Below are 12,429 nucleotides of genomic sequence, written 5' to 3'. Positions count from 1 at the left end.
GAAGGTAAAAACTGGAGCCCAAAAAAATTCCCTTAGGGCAAGATTATGTTATAATAGAAAATTGAATTTGAGGCAGGAGCCACCGCCGTTTTTCAAATGTTTAGTCCTCCAGTGAATAGCATCTTTAAGGTCTATGGTTTGGGGATGCGAGGCCCTCAGGGCCAGGGGGACACACTCTATGCCGCTTTGGGTTTTTTTGGAGGGGAGGGAGGGTTGGGGAGGTACTTGCTGTTAATTTTTGATACTAGAAAGTCATCTTTAAAAAAAAAAAAAAAGCTGTTTCTCTGGGTGGGTAGAGAGTGAGACTGCCACGTCCTGGTTGGTTTAGTCCAAGAGATCACTCGCAACAACAGTAGATATCTGGGTTTTGTTTCTGTCTGTCTTTTTATTACGAGAAAACAATGTTAAGAGGGCAAATGTGGATTAACAGGAGGGATCCCTAGGCCTTGTTTTCCTTAGAAGACTTGTTTAGTGTTTTATCTGACCTTTATTGTAGTTGTAGATGGAAAAGCTTGTGAGAATAACAAACACCACATGGATCCTGTAAATGTTTTTGCACAACCTGTAAAGCATTCTTAGAAGTGTCCAGTAAAAAAGGGTTTTACAATTAAAAAAAAAAAAATACTAGCTGCTCAATATGTAGGTTATTCCAGAAGAAGACCCCAGTCTCCAAAGTTCAAGATACTTGGTATAGTCCATTCCTTCCACCATTTGCTTTCAGTTGCGTGTGGCTGCCATTATCTGTGCACCATCTCACCCCTCATTCTCAACTGAAATTACCCGCTGTCTTTCCACACCTCTAGGCTATTATGCAATCCTTCCTTAGAAACTGGAGCTTCTTTGAAGCAGGTGACTTTAGGAGTGACCTTAGGATAGAAGCTCTGCTTTCAGGATCCTTCTATGCTCCGGAGTATGAATTCCAGAGTGTGGTGTTTAGAACTCTCCAGATCCCTGTGGGGTATGTGTGAGTAAGTGTATTTGAGAAGGATGGGTGGGACGGTGAGGCAGACTCATGTTCTGACAAGGAGATTGTCAAGGTGACATGGAAAGCCAGAGCCCTAGAATGTACTGCCGTCGCATTCAGATCCAAGGACTCTCTTAGTTACCTAGGTCCATGTCCTGAAGTCCATTTCCATGATAGGGGAAGGGAAGGGCATTTTTGTCCTCCCTCTAGATCTTCACTGGTTTCACAGCAGTGTGTGTTTACTGATTAAAATATCCTTGGTAAGGAAATATACTCATTTGAGGAAGAAGATGGCCTCAGATCATCCTCTTCTCTTCTCTGGGCCTTCCCTTTGAGGAAGGGGTGGAGATGAACTACAGATACTCTGCAAGGTCCCTTCTGGCTCTGCCATTTCAGGATTCTGTGATTGTTTGTAAAGAGGAAGTGGTCTGTAGAATTTCCGTTGCAAACTGTAATGACTGTGGCGCTCAATAGGCAGGTGGGGCTTCTGTTGAAAGAAAGGGAGAATTTTCGATGGTTTGGGGTGAAGGCACTGGGGAAGAGAAAGAGTCTGGTCCCTTGCCCGGGGGAATAATGTTGCTGGTAGCATAAGCACTTCAAGCTAACAGGAGATACGTGGGGGAATAACTGGTGCTGGGAACAGCCTTTCTCCACTTGAATTACATGGGCAGATTGTGGAGGACGGCTGGAGGATTTCACGTGTTAGGTGGATCTTTAATCTGCTTCTCTCACTTCTCGGAGTTTCACAACTCTTGACTCCTTAAAGAACCCCTCCCTAAAGGAGTAAAAATGAGAGAAGTAGTCTGTGCTGTTCAAATCACTAGTCACTGTTTGGAAGTAGGTGGGATGTGAATAATAAATGTATAATAACAATACTATGTTACATATTAACATATTATTATATATACTAATATTTGTACTAGTAAACGTATAATAAATGGAGACTCTTGAGACCTGATTCAGTGTCCTGAGCTCCATGTCAACTACCTGAGTTTGTGTCTAGGCTGACTTCTTATACCAGTGTGTTCATAAATAATTAATGAGGAGAATGGCTTCAGATAATGCTGAACCTTCTTTTTCCCACCTGTAAACTCTGGGGGGTGAACAGGATACTTGCTGAAGTTACTTCTGGTACTGACTTAGAATTTCTGTCACAAATGTAGGGAACTGCAATGATAAGGCAGCCAAGAGAGGTTAGAGGAAGGGGTGGCCTTTGAAGAGAGCAGGTGTGTGTGTGTGTGTGTGTGTGGGGGCATGGATTCTTGCCTTAGGGTAGCCTCACATTTACAACAGTAAATACCAAAGGCATGGAGCGGAATTTGGTATGGGAGACATCGGGCCCTGGTAATGATCCTTTGAACCTCAATCTGAGAATTTGAGCCTTTCAGTTCCTGTCTTTTGAGGTTTAGTCCACTTCCTGTACAAAGCAGGAATAGTAGCCCCAATTATCTCCATTTCCCAGCAGTCCCCATAAGTGATCATTCTGATTCTGGGACTATCAAGACCACAGAATTTACTCACTACCTGTCCCATTACTGGGCAGCTCTGTTACAAGGTGCTTAGCTGTATTCCCTCCCCATAACTCTTTCCCCCACTCTGTTCTCTTCCCTTGGTCTTAGTTAGATTCTGGGTCCACATAGAGTAATCCTATTCTTTTTTCCCATAAGACATCCTGTCAGATATCTGATGGCAGTTATTATATCCCTTTGCCAGGCTGCGTGTAGAATTACAGACGTTTAAATCTAGAAGATGCCTTGAAGATCATCTGGTAATTTTCAGGTTTTGTTTTAAAGCATTAGAATCCTTTTATTCAAATAAAATATTATATGTATAGTGATTAACAGGTGTAGGCTCTGGACTCTGCTTGGGCCTCAATTCCTACACTTATTAGTTGGGCAAGTTCCCTCACCTCTTTAAACCTCAGTTTTCCCATCTGTGAAGTGAGAATAATAGCAGTTCCTATGATATGACTGTTGTGAGGAATAATTGGAATAATCTGTGTAAAGGGCTTAAGGCTTGGCAAATAGTGTGTTAGGTATGTTTATGATTATGCCAAAGCCTCATACCTAAAACAGGTAAGAGCAGAGCTGATCTGATTGAAACATGGATGGGAGGACCGCAGCCATAGTCTGTTGGCTTCTTCACCTTGTCACTGTGGTCCCTGTGAGACATGTGTGTGGAACCTCTAGGGATTTGCAAAACTCAGTTTGAACACCCCTGATCTAGTCCGGTGTTCTGGTTTTATGGATACTGAGTCAACATTCCCAGGTTCCTTGTACGAGGTGGTTTCCTGAACAAGTCCTTCATCATCCATGTCAGTCTCCTCCAGACGTATTCTAGTTGGCCCGTATCTCTCACTAAGTATTCTAGCTATGGTCTGCCTTGGGTGGGGAGTTATTACCATTCTTTGTTCTGACTTTACTTATCTAAGATTACATCAGCCCTATTGACGGCTATATTCTATCACTTCACTTACAGTCTCTCATAATACCTAAGACTTTTCTATTTATTCTAATAGTAAACTGTGTCTCCTCTGAGCTGTGCTTGTATATTTGTCCCCTTGTTTTTTTGAAACCTAGGTATGGTTCACAGCAACATTCGACAGATGAGGAACTTGAGGCTTAGAAAGTGAAAGTGACTTGGCCAGAGTCACGTAGCTGATGTAACTTGTTCTGGAGAAGAACACGTACATTCTTTGTTGTAGACACAATGCTTCTACTTACATAGCCTTAGCTTTTTTGACAATTTGTGACTTGTCTAGCCAGTAGATTACTTAGAATGTTTAGGGCTGGCTTTAGAAATGTCACCATTTATAATGATAATTTATAAAGCTCAAAACATTAAAGGGCAAGCCTCAAAGAAATAATGTCCTCAGCTGAGGTGTGCTCATTCATCTATTAATTAAACACTTTTTTTTTTTAACTGACTATTATTTGTGGTCTGCAAACTACCTTGAAAATAGCGGATGGAGGGCACAGGGCAACAAATAGCAAGGGAACCAGTACAGAGGCAAGATACGATAATGAAGGTAACAGCAGTGGTCATGAAAAGTAGTCAGATTTTGGAATGTTTTGAAGGCAGAGCCTATAGGACTTGCTAATGAACTTAATGTGCAGTATAAGAGAATGGAGTGCAACTGGAAAAAATGGAATTTCCAGTAGTTGAATTGGAGGAGAAACTGGGAGGAGAACCTTTGGGGAAGGATCGGGAATTTGTGTTTCATACACAGCGATGTAAAACTGCAGCTGTGACAAGTGCTCGGGAGCCAATGAAGAACTTCAAATAGAGGTGTGACATACCAGAGTTACATTTTGAAAAGATCACTCTCTTGATCGTGTGTGTGTGTGTGTGTGTGTGTGTGTGTGTTTAAAGAGCTTAGTCTGAAGATTTGCAGGCAGAGGTCCTAACCATTGCTTTGTGACCTTCAGCAAGTGATGGCATCCCTCTGAGCCTCAATTTCCCACTCTTTCAAATGGGGATAGCAAATCTTGTCCTGCCAATCTCAAAAGATTGCTATGAGGACTAGCTGAATGAAAGATGAGAAAACACTGAGAAGATTTATTGCTGTGAGGTGGTGCTAATACTCACTCATATATGTCACATATGTCCAAGGACACTGTTCAAGACTGGCAGCCACATATGACTTTTCTGTTCTTCCAAAATGCCCTTCTTTCCTCTGACGAACACCTAGCCTCTTTTCTCAAACTTGGCTCAAAATCCATCACTTCTAGGAACTGTTCCATGATTGACCACACTTAAGTTATTTCTTTTTGCATTCCTTTGGTGATTTCCTACTTCTGCATTTCTTGTTCTTGATCACTGTCTCCCAATATTGGCTTTAGGAGGTGTGTGGTTTAGATCTAATTAAAGATTTTAAGCTTATGAAAGTAAGAACTAGCCTCTCAGTCCCTCCTTTTGTGATTTGGCAAGCAGTAGGCAACTGAATGCTTGCTGGCCACTCTGGCAAAGATCATCCATTTCCGTTCCTCCATAACTTGGGATTTTAGTAGGTAAAAAGTTTTGAGATGGAAGAGGGGGCTTTAATTTACGAGCCTCTCTGGCTTTTTTTTTTTTTTTTTTTAACCTACAAAAGAAAATTTAAACTAAGTATTTGGGTCCCTTTATATGAGCCCTCCCTAGTCTATATTATCAATTTTTAAAATTTTGAAGTAGATTTATAGAAAAGTTACAAGTACAGCTCTTTCTCAGTTACTGCAGCCTGTACTTAGGTATAGATGAGAGAGTAGAGCCAACACACCAGTGGCCCAGAGCTGGGATTGTGGCAAAACCTAAGTGACTCCCATGGAGACCCTTTAAGATATCCCGCCTTGACCAAGAGCTGAAGCTGACTGGTGAATATGGGCTCTGGAACAAACGTGAGGTCTGGAGATCAGCTTTCCTCCAGCCAAGATCCCCTAAGGCTGCCAAGAGCTGCTGATGGATGCCTCCATTTGAAGGTACCCTGCTGCGGTGACTTATCTGCATCCGGTGCTGGATGAGGGCAAGATGAAGCTGGATTACATCCTGGGCTTAAAGATCAAGGATTTTTTGGAGAGGTCTTCAAACTTGGCTTGGCCACGTCCATTCACCACACCTGAGTGCTGATCCGCCGTTACCATATCAGGGTCCACAAACAGGTGGTGAATATCTGGTCCTTCATTGTCCTCCTGGCCTCCCAGAAGCACATCTACAACTTCTCCCTCTGCATTCCACACAGGGAGGCCTCATGAAGAGGAAGTACGCCAAAAAGGGCCAGGGTGGAGCTGGAGCTGGTAATGACCAGGAGAAGGATTAAGTCTGCCCATCCCTGCCTGGACTGGTGGATTATCTAATTTTCCAGTCAGATAATAAAACAGGATCAACACTTTTAAAAAAAAACACAAGAAAAAGACAAGTTGCAAATACAATACAAATAATTTTTTTTCTGAACCATTTGAGGGTAAGATGCAGACCCTGAATACTTGCGTGTGTATTTCCAACAAATAAAGACTCCTATGTAGCTGATTTTGATCATACAACTATCAAAATCAGGAAATCAATATTAATACACCACTACCTTCTAATCCTCATACTCCATTGAAGTTTTTGCCAAATGTCCCAATAATAGCCTTATAGCAAAAGGATCCAGTTCAAATTACACATGACATATAGTTGTCATATCTTTTTAGTCTTCTTTAATCAAGAATAGTCCCTTAGTCTTTACTTGACTTTCAAGGCCTTAACCTTCTATCTTTTCGATCTTACAGCCAACAAAATGCAGCTTAAGGTCTAAACTGAATTGGTTGCTATTTTGTTTTATACCAATGATTGAGATTTTAAAAAATTTCATGCGTATTTCACCTGGAACCCCCAGAGTTGCCAGTTTAAATTTTTACAAGGAAAAGGTGTTTCTGAAACTGTAAATATCAACTTACATCACTGCTACTCAATTAAAAATAAAAACAATTTAACTGCATAAGAATAGGCAGGACATAACAGCATATAGTCTTTTATATCAAATATATTTAGCTTTATGAAAAACACCATTGAGGGGTGAAAATATTATTTAGGATTAGCATTGGCCTGTAGATTGACCTGTGTTTCTCTGCTTCTGCATCTAAGCTAACTAACATTGTTTCCCTCTCCCTGAATTGGTCTGTTTCTTATTTGGGCCAGTCTAAATCCTGCTTATTCTTTAAAAATCATCTGGAATATCATCATCTTTGTGAAGCTTTTCCCAATTCTCACTTTCCAATCCTCTTTTTTTGCTCTCGGCCAGAATGAATAATAAAATCTAGATCTAAAAAGAACATTTCATGAAATATTCCCCTCATTTACAACTGAGGGCCTGAGAAGTGAAGTGATTTGTAAAAAGGTCTCATACTGTGAGAAGCAGCAAAGCTTGACCTAAAATCCAGATCTCCTGTCTTTCAATCTAGAGCTCTTTCCCTGTCCATTCATTTCCCTGTCATTACAGCATTCCTGCCAAGGGGCTGAGAGAGCTTCAGCTGATAATAAAGGTGGGCCTAGAAGAACAGCATAGCTGAAGTTTATCACTTAAGGTAGGGCCAGACCCTGAAGGAATTCAGGACACAGGACCGAACTGTATGAACTTTATGCATTAGGCATTGGGGAGCCTGGAATTTTGAAACAGAGAAAGGACAAGAGAGTATTACAGAATCTTAGACCTAGGAGGGCCTTAGACGTTATCTGTTATTTCTTTGGGGATGGAAGTCTTTGAGAACAGCCCTTATCTAGGGTTCTAAGGTCTGGTCTATTTATTAAAAGCCTTACGGTTTTACTAGCTGGGAGAATCATTGTTTTATTTAAATAAAATAAATAAGACCCTGAATCTATTTACGCTGGAACACCTAACAGTTGTTTTTGCAGGAAATTTTTCTATAGCATATCAACACCTGCTTTCTGAGCATGATTTTTGACTGGAGGCTTGTTTTTGAAACCGATGTTTGTTTCTTTTTGACCATGATGTTTTAATACATGGAAATCTATGCAAATGAGCTGTCATAAGGCCTTTTTTTTCCTTTTTTTAACATTTTTTTTATTAGTTTCAGGTGCACAAAACAATGTAATAGTTAGACATTTATCATTTATATCCCTCACACAGTGACAACCCCCCTCCCCCATCCACTACCCCTCTGACATCACACACAGCCATTTTTCCACTGTCTCTATTCCTAATGTACTCCGCTTCTTGTAACTATATATATATGTATAAAATTGTAGTTGACATTCATTATTGTTCAGCTTCAGGTGTACAGTGCAGTGATCAGGCATCTACGTCATCCCTGAGGTGGTCTCCCTGAGACAAGTGTCCATCGGATACCCTACAGAATCTTTACAACATTATTGATTACATTCCCCTAATTGACTTTCGTATCCCCATGGCAATCTTGTGGTTACCGATTGTGCTTTCTAATCCCCTCACCTTCCCCTTTATCCCCACCCCCCCTCCCATCTAGCAACCCTCTGTTTTTCCTCTATGTCTCTGAGACTGTTTCTGATTAGTTCATTCATTTATTCTTTTCTTTAGATTCCACATATACATGAGATCATATGGTATTTGTCTTTCTCTCTCTGACTTATTTCACTTAACATAATGTTCTCTAGGTCCATCCATGTTGTTGCAAATGGTAAGATTTCTTTCTTCTTTATGGCTGCATAAGACTCCATTATATAAATGTACCACAGTTTCTTAATCCAGTCGTCTACCCATGAGCATTTCGGTTGTTTCCATGTCTTGGCTATTGTGTATAGTGCTGCAACAAACATAGGAGTGCATAAAGATTTTGAATTAGAGTTTTGGATTTCTCTGGATAGATACCTAGGAGTGGAATTGCTGGATCGTAAGGTAGTTCCATTTTCAGATTTTTGAGATACCTTCATACTGTTTTCCATAGTGGCTGCACCAATCTGCAATCCCACCAACAGCGCACAAGTGTTCATACAGGCCTCTTGTTGGACTTTATTTTCAGCTGCTCTTGAGGATGACTGCCTTATCTATAGGTCAGAGAATCCAAATATGGTGCCCATAAATGATAAGAAGCCTAATTTTATTTGCATGGATAGCCATACTCCATAGACAATCCACTAGCTTCTAGCATCAGGGTTTGTTTTTTGTTGTTGTTTGATGTTTCTTCTTTTTTTAGTATGTTAAAATACACATAACATAAAATTTACCATCTTAACCATTTTTAAATGTACAGTTCAGTGGTACATTCACATCGTTTGCAGTCATTACCACCACCCTCTTTTCATCTTGTAAATCTGAAACTCTGTACTGATTAAATAATAACTTCCCATTCTCCCCTCCCCCCAGCCCTGGGCAACTACCACTACTTTCTGTCTCTATGATTTTTCGTTTAGGGGTACAGGACTTTATTGGAGAACAGTGTGTACTTCCAGGACTTTTTTCCAAGTCAAGTTGTTGTCCTTTCAATCTTAGTTGTGGAGGGCGCAGCTCAGCTCCAGGTCCAGTTGCCGTTGCTAGTTGCAGGGGGCGCTGCCCACCATCCCTTGTGGGACTCGAGGAATTGAACTGACAACCTTGTGGTTGAGAGCCCACTGGTCCATGTGGAAATCAAACCGGCAGCCTTCGGCGTTAGGAGCATGGAGCTCTGACCCCCTGAGCCACCGGGCCGGCCCTGTCTCGATGATTTTTAATTACTCTAAGTACCTCATATATGAGGAATCATACAGATTTGTCTTTTGTGATTGGCCTATTTCGCATAGAATAATATCCTCAAGGATCATCCATATTGTACAATGTGTCAGGATTTCCTTCCTATTTAAGGCCGAATAATATTCCATTGTAATATTTCACATTTTACTTATTCATTCATCACTTGATGGACACTTGGGTTGCTTCCATATTAGCTATTATGAACAAATTCTGCTATGAACATAGCAGTGCACAAGTATCTCTTTGAGACCCTGCTTTCAATTCTTTTGGGTGTATACATAGAAGTGGGATCACTGGATCATATGGTAATTCTATTTTTAAGTTTTTGAGGACCCACCATACTGTTTTCCATAGCAGCTCTACCATTTTTGTTTTACATTCCCACCAACAGTGCACAAGTGTTCCAATTTCTTCACATCCTTGTCAACACTTGTTTCCTGTTTTTTGTTTTGTTTTGTTTTGATAGTAACCATCCTACTATGTGTGAGATGGTATCACATTGTAGTTTTGATTTGCAATTTCCCAATGATTAGTGATGTTGAACATCTTTTCATGTGCTTATTGGCCATCCCTATATCTTCTTTGGTGAAGTGTCTATTCCAGTCCTTTGCCCATTTTTGAATCAGGTTGGTTGTTTTTTTGTTGTTGAGTTTTAGGAATTCTCCGTATAGTCTGGATATTAATTCCTATGAGGTGTATGATTTGCAAATATCTTCTCCCATTCTGTGGGTTTCCTTTTTACTCTGCGGACAGTGTCTTTTGATGTACAAAATTTTTAAATTTTCATGAAGTCCCATTTGTCTGTTTTTTTCTTTTGTTGCCTGTGTCTTTGGTGTTATGTCCAAGAAATCATTGTCAAATCCAATGTCATGAAGCTTTTGTCCTATGTTTTCTTCTAAGAGTTTTATTGTTTTAGATCTTATGTTTAGGTTCTTAAGCCATTTTGAGTTAATTTTTGTATATGCGTTAGGTACGGGTCCAACTTACAGATAGCCAGGCTCTGTGGACAATCTACTAGCTTCCAGTGTCAAGTTTTTTAAAAATTAAGTTTATGGGTATGTATAGAAACGTGCCAGGCACTGTACTAAGTGCTTAGGTTATAGCAGTATTCAAGGGAAATCTGGTCCTGTCCTCATGGAACTCACAATCTTGTGAGGGCAAGATTTTTGTGTGTTGGAATTTTATTTAGGAAGGAAATGCTGGAGATAATGTGTTTTCCCTGATTTCCAGAGAGGGGGTGGGTCATGTCTCTGGGAGCAAATGGACGTATAAGTAAGCATTCCTGTGACACTTGAACACTGCCAAGGAACATGAAAGTAGACAGATGTGGGCTCCCTTGCCTGAGCTTTGGTTCTTTCAGGAAGTTCTCAGAATATTTAAGAGATCTTTGTGGATATGACCTTGACCACAGGCTAAAGCTCAAAGTGGATCGGAATCTCTTCCTCTGCTTCTCACGGTGCTTCTGGAGATTCTTGGGAGAGAGGCTTCTCCATGTTCATTTGGGTGCACTCCAAATAGGGATAGTGAAACAAACACTAGCCTGGAAGTCAGAAACCTGGGACCTCGTTACAGATTTGTCCTTAACCATCCTGTGTGACCTTGGCACGCCACTTCCTCTGGATTTCCTATATCTTTAAAATGGGGATAATGATGCCTGTTCTACTTACTGTTGAAATATTATTAAACTAGCTGTAAGGATCAGGTGAGGGAATATCCTCTAAAGCAGTTTTATATTGTATTTATGTCAGGAATTAGCTGGATTTTTATTTGATCTACACAAAAACCATGAGAGGCAGGCATGTCAGGTTTCATTACTTTTATGTGATCTCTCCCTCAGTTAAGTTTACTTATTTATTTTGGAATGTATTTATTTATTTATTTTTAACCCATGTAAGTAAAACCTCTCTTCTCTGAAACTGACTCGTAGGACCCATTTTCCTGCTTCTGAAAGGAAGAAAGGAGAACCAAGGATACATTAGAGATTATCTGGTCGAACACCAACCTTCCCTCTCCTCCTGAGTTCCTTCTTCCATGTTATACTTTACAAAGAAGAAAACTGCGGCTCAGGGAGAGAGGAAAATTTGTGCAAATTCATACATTGAGTTAGGAGTCAACAATAAATCGGGGTCTGGTGACTCCAAATAATTACCTGAGGCTCTTGTTAATACTCCAGAGTCTTGGTCCTCATCCAACCTGTTGAATCGGAATCTCTGAAGGATACAACTACCACCTTATATTTTTATAACCTCCTCAGATGTTTCTGATGTGGCGGACAGTGATGTGGTAACACGGTACCTTTGAAAAGTAATTATTTAGATCAGTGGCCTTAAACTATAACAACTGTATACATAAAAGAATTTTGAAAAATTATGTAACTCTTCACACATTTTAAAGTTCATATTTAAACATTTTATCATAAGATTAAATAATTGCAAAGAATCTAATTTCCAATGTGTTTTGTATTGTATGCATGTGTATATTTTACATATCTTTTTCAAGACGTTGGAACTGCAAATTTAGCTCATATAATTTATAGAAAATGTCTACCATATAAACTAATTTTTATAGTCAGTTGTCTGTCAATATAATCAACCACATCAGATTTACTTTCTGTTAGAAAATACCTATCTTCTAAGTAGTCTTGCCATAAGTTTGTCACCTGAATGAATTAAGATGTGACTCTTTTCAATATTGATTTTTTACAGAAGTTCCCCGATTTGCTTTCTTGGGGCTCTCCCTCTGAAGTTATACATTCTCAAATTGTCCCTTTGGCACTCTGAAGGTTTTTTTGTTGTTGTTGTTTGTTTGTTTGTTTGTCTTTTGACCTCTGCATTGTACAGGCATAATGAAGTTTGAGATAAGAGAGATGGCATTTTTTTAATAAAGTGTAAGAAGAGTATTTGTGAAAGAGAAAGTGGGGAAGAAGAACCAACTCAGATAGACCAATGTTAGGAAAGATTACATATGGAAGGTGAGATCTGCACACTTATTCTCTTCAACTGTTCTATCTACCTAAATAACAAAGAACCATTGTAATGAATGTTTTTGAATGTGCTTGTTATACTTGCGAGACCTGATGCACATGTAAAATGGTGTCCCTGGCTGTTCTTCCCATTTGCTTTTTCTGCTCCAGGCATGCTCCTGTTTTAGGCAGCATCCAAATTCTGTGATAATAAAGGATCTGAGAGGGCTGCCCTCATTCACTTGTTTTGGGTCAGGTTTAGCATGGGGCACAGGATGGTAGGAATGAGTGTCTGTGATTTCTCTCCTGTAATAGGCGTGAGTG

The 12,429-nt window shown here is 40.0% G+C and overlaps 1 protein-coding gene and 1 pseudogene across 1 annotated transcript in view; both read left to right on the top strand.

Annotated features, from left to right (window-relative positions):
• Nucleotides 1-12,429, top strand: part of ACSS2 (acyl-CoA synthetase short chain family member 2) — a 46,469-nt gene that overhangs the window by 9,684 nt on the left and 24,356 nt on the right. The gene's annotated exons all lie outside the window — the stretch shown is intronic.
• On the top strand, nucleotides 2,272-6,141 carry LOC141568281 (small ribosomal subunit protein uS4 pseudogene; annotated as a pseudogene).

This window comes from Rhinolophus sinicus, chromosome 13, assembly GCF_057876585.1.
Source record: "Rhinolophus sinicus isolate RSI-liver-muscle chromosome 13, RSI-T2T, whole genome shotgun sequence".
NCBI lineage: Eukaryota > Metazoa > Chordata > Mammalia > Chiroptera > Rhinolophidae > Rhinolophus > Rhinolophus sinicus.
Note: the sequence above shows the minus strand (reverse complement) of the source record. Positions and strands in the feature narration are given on the sequence as shown.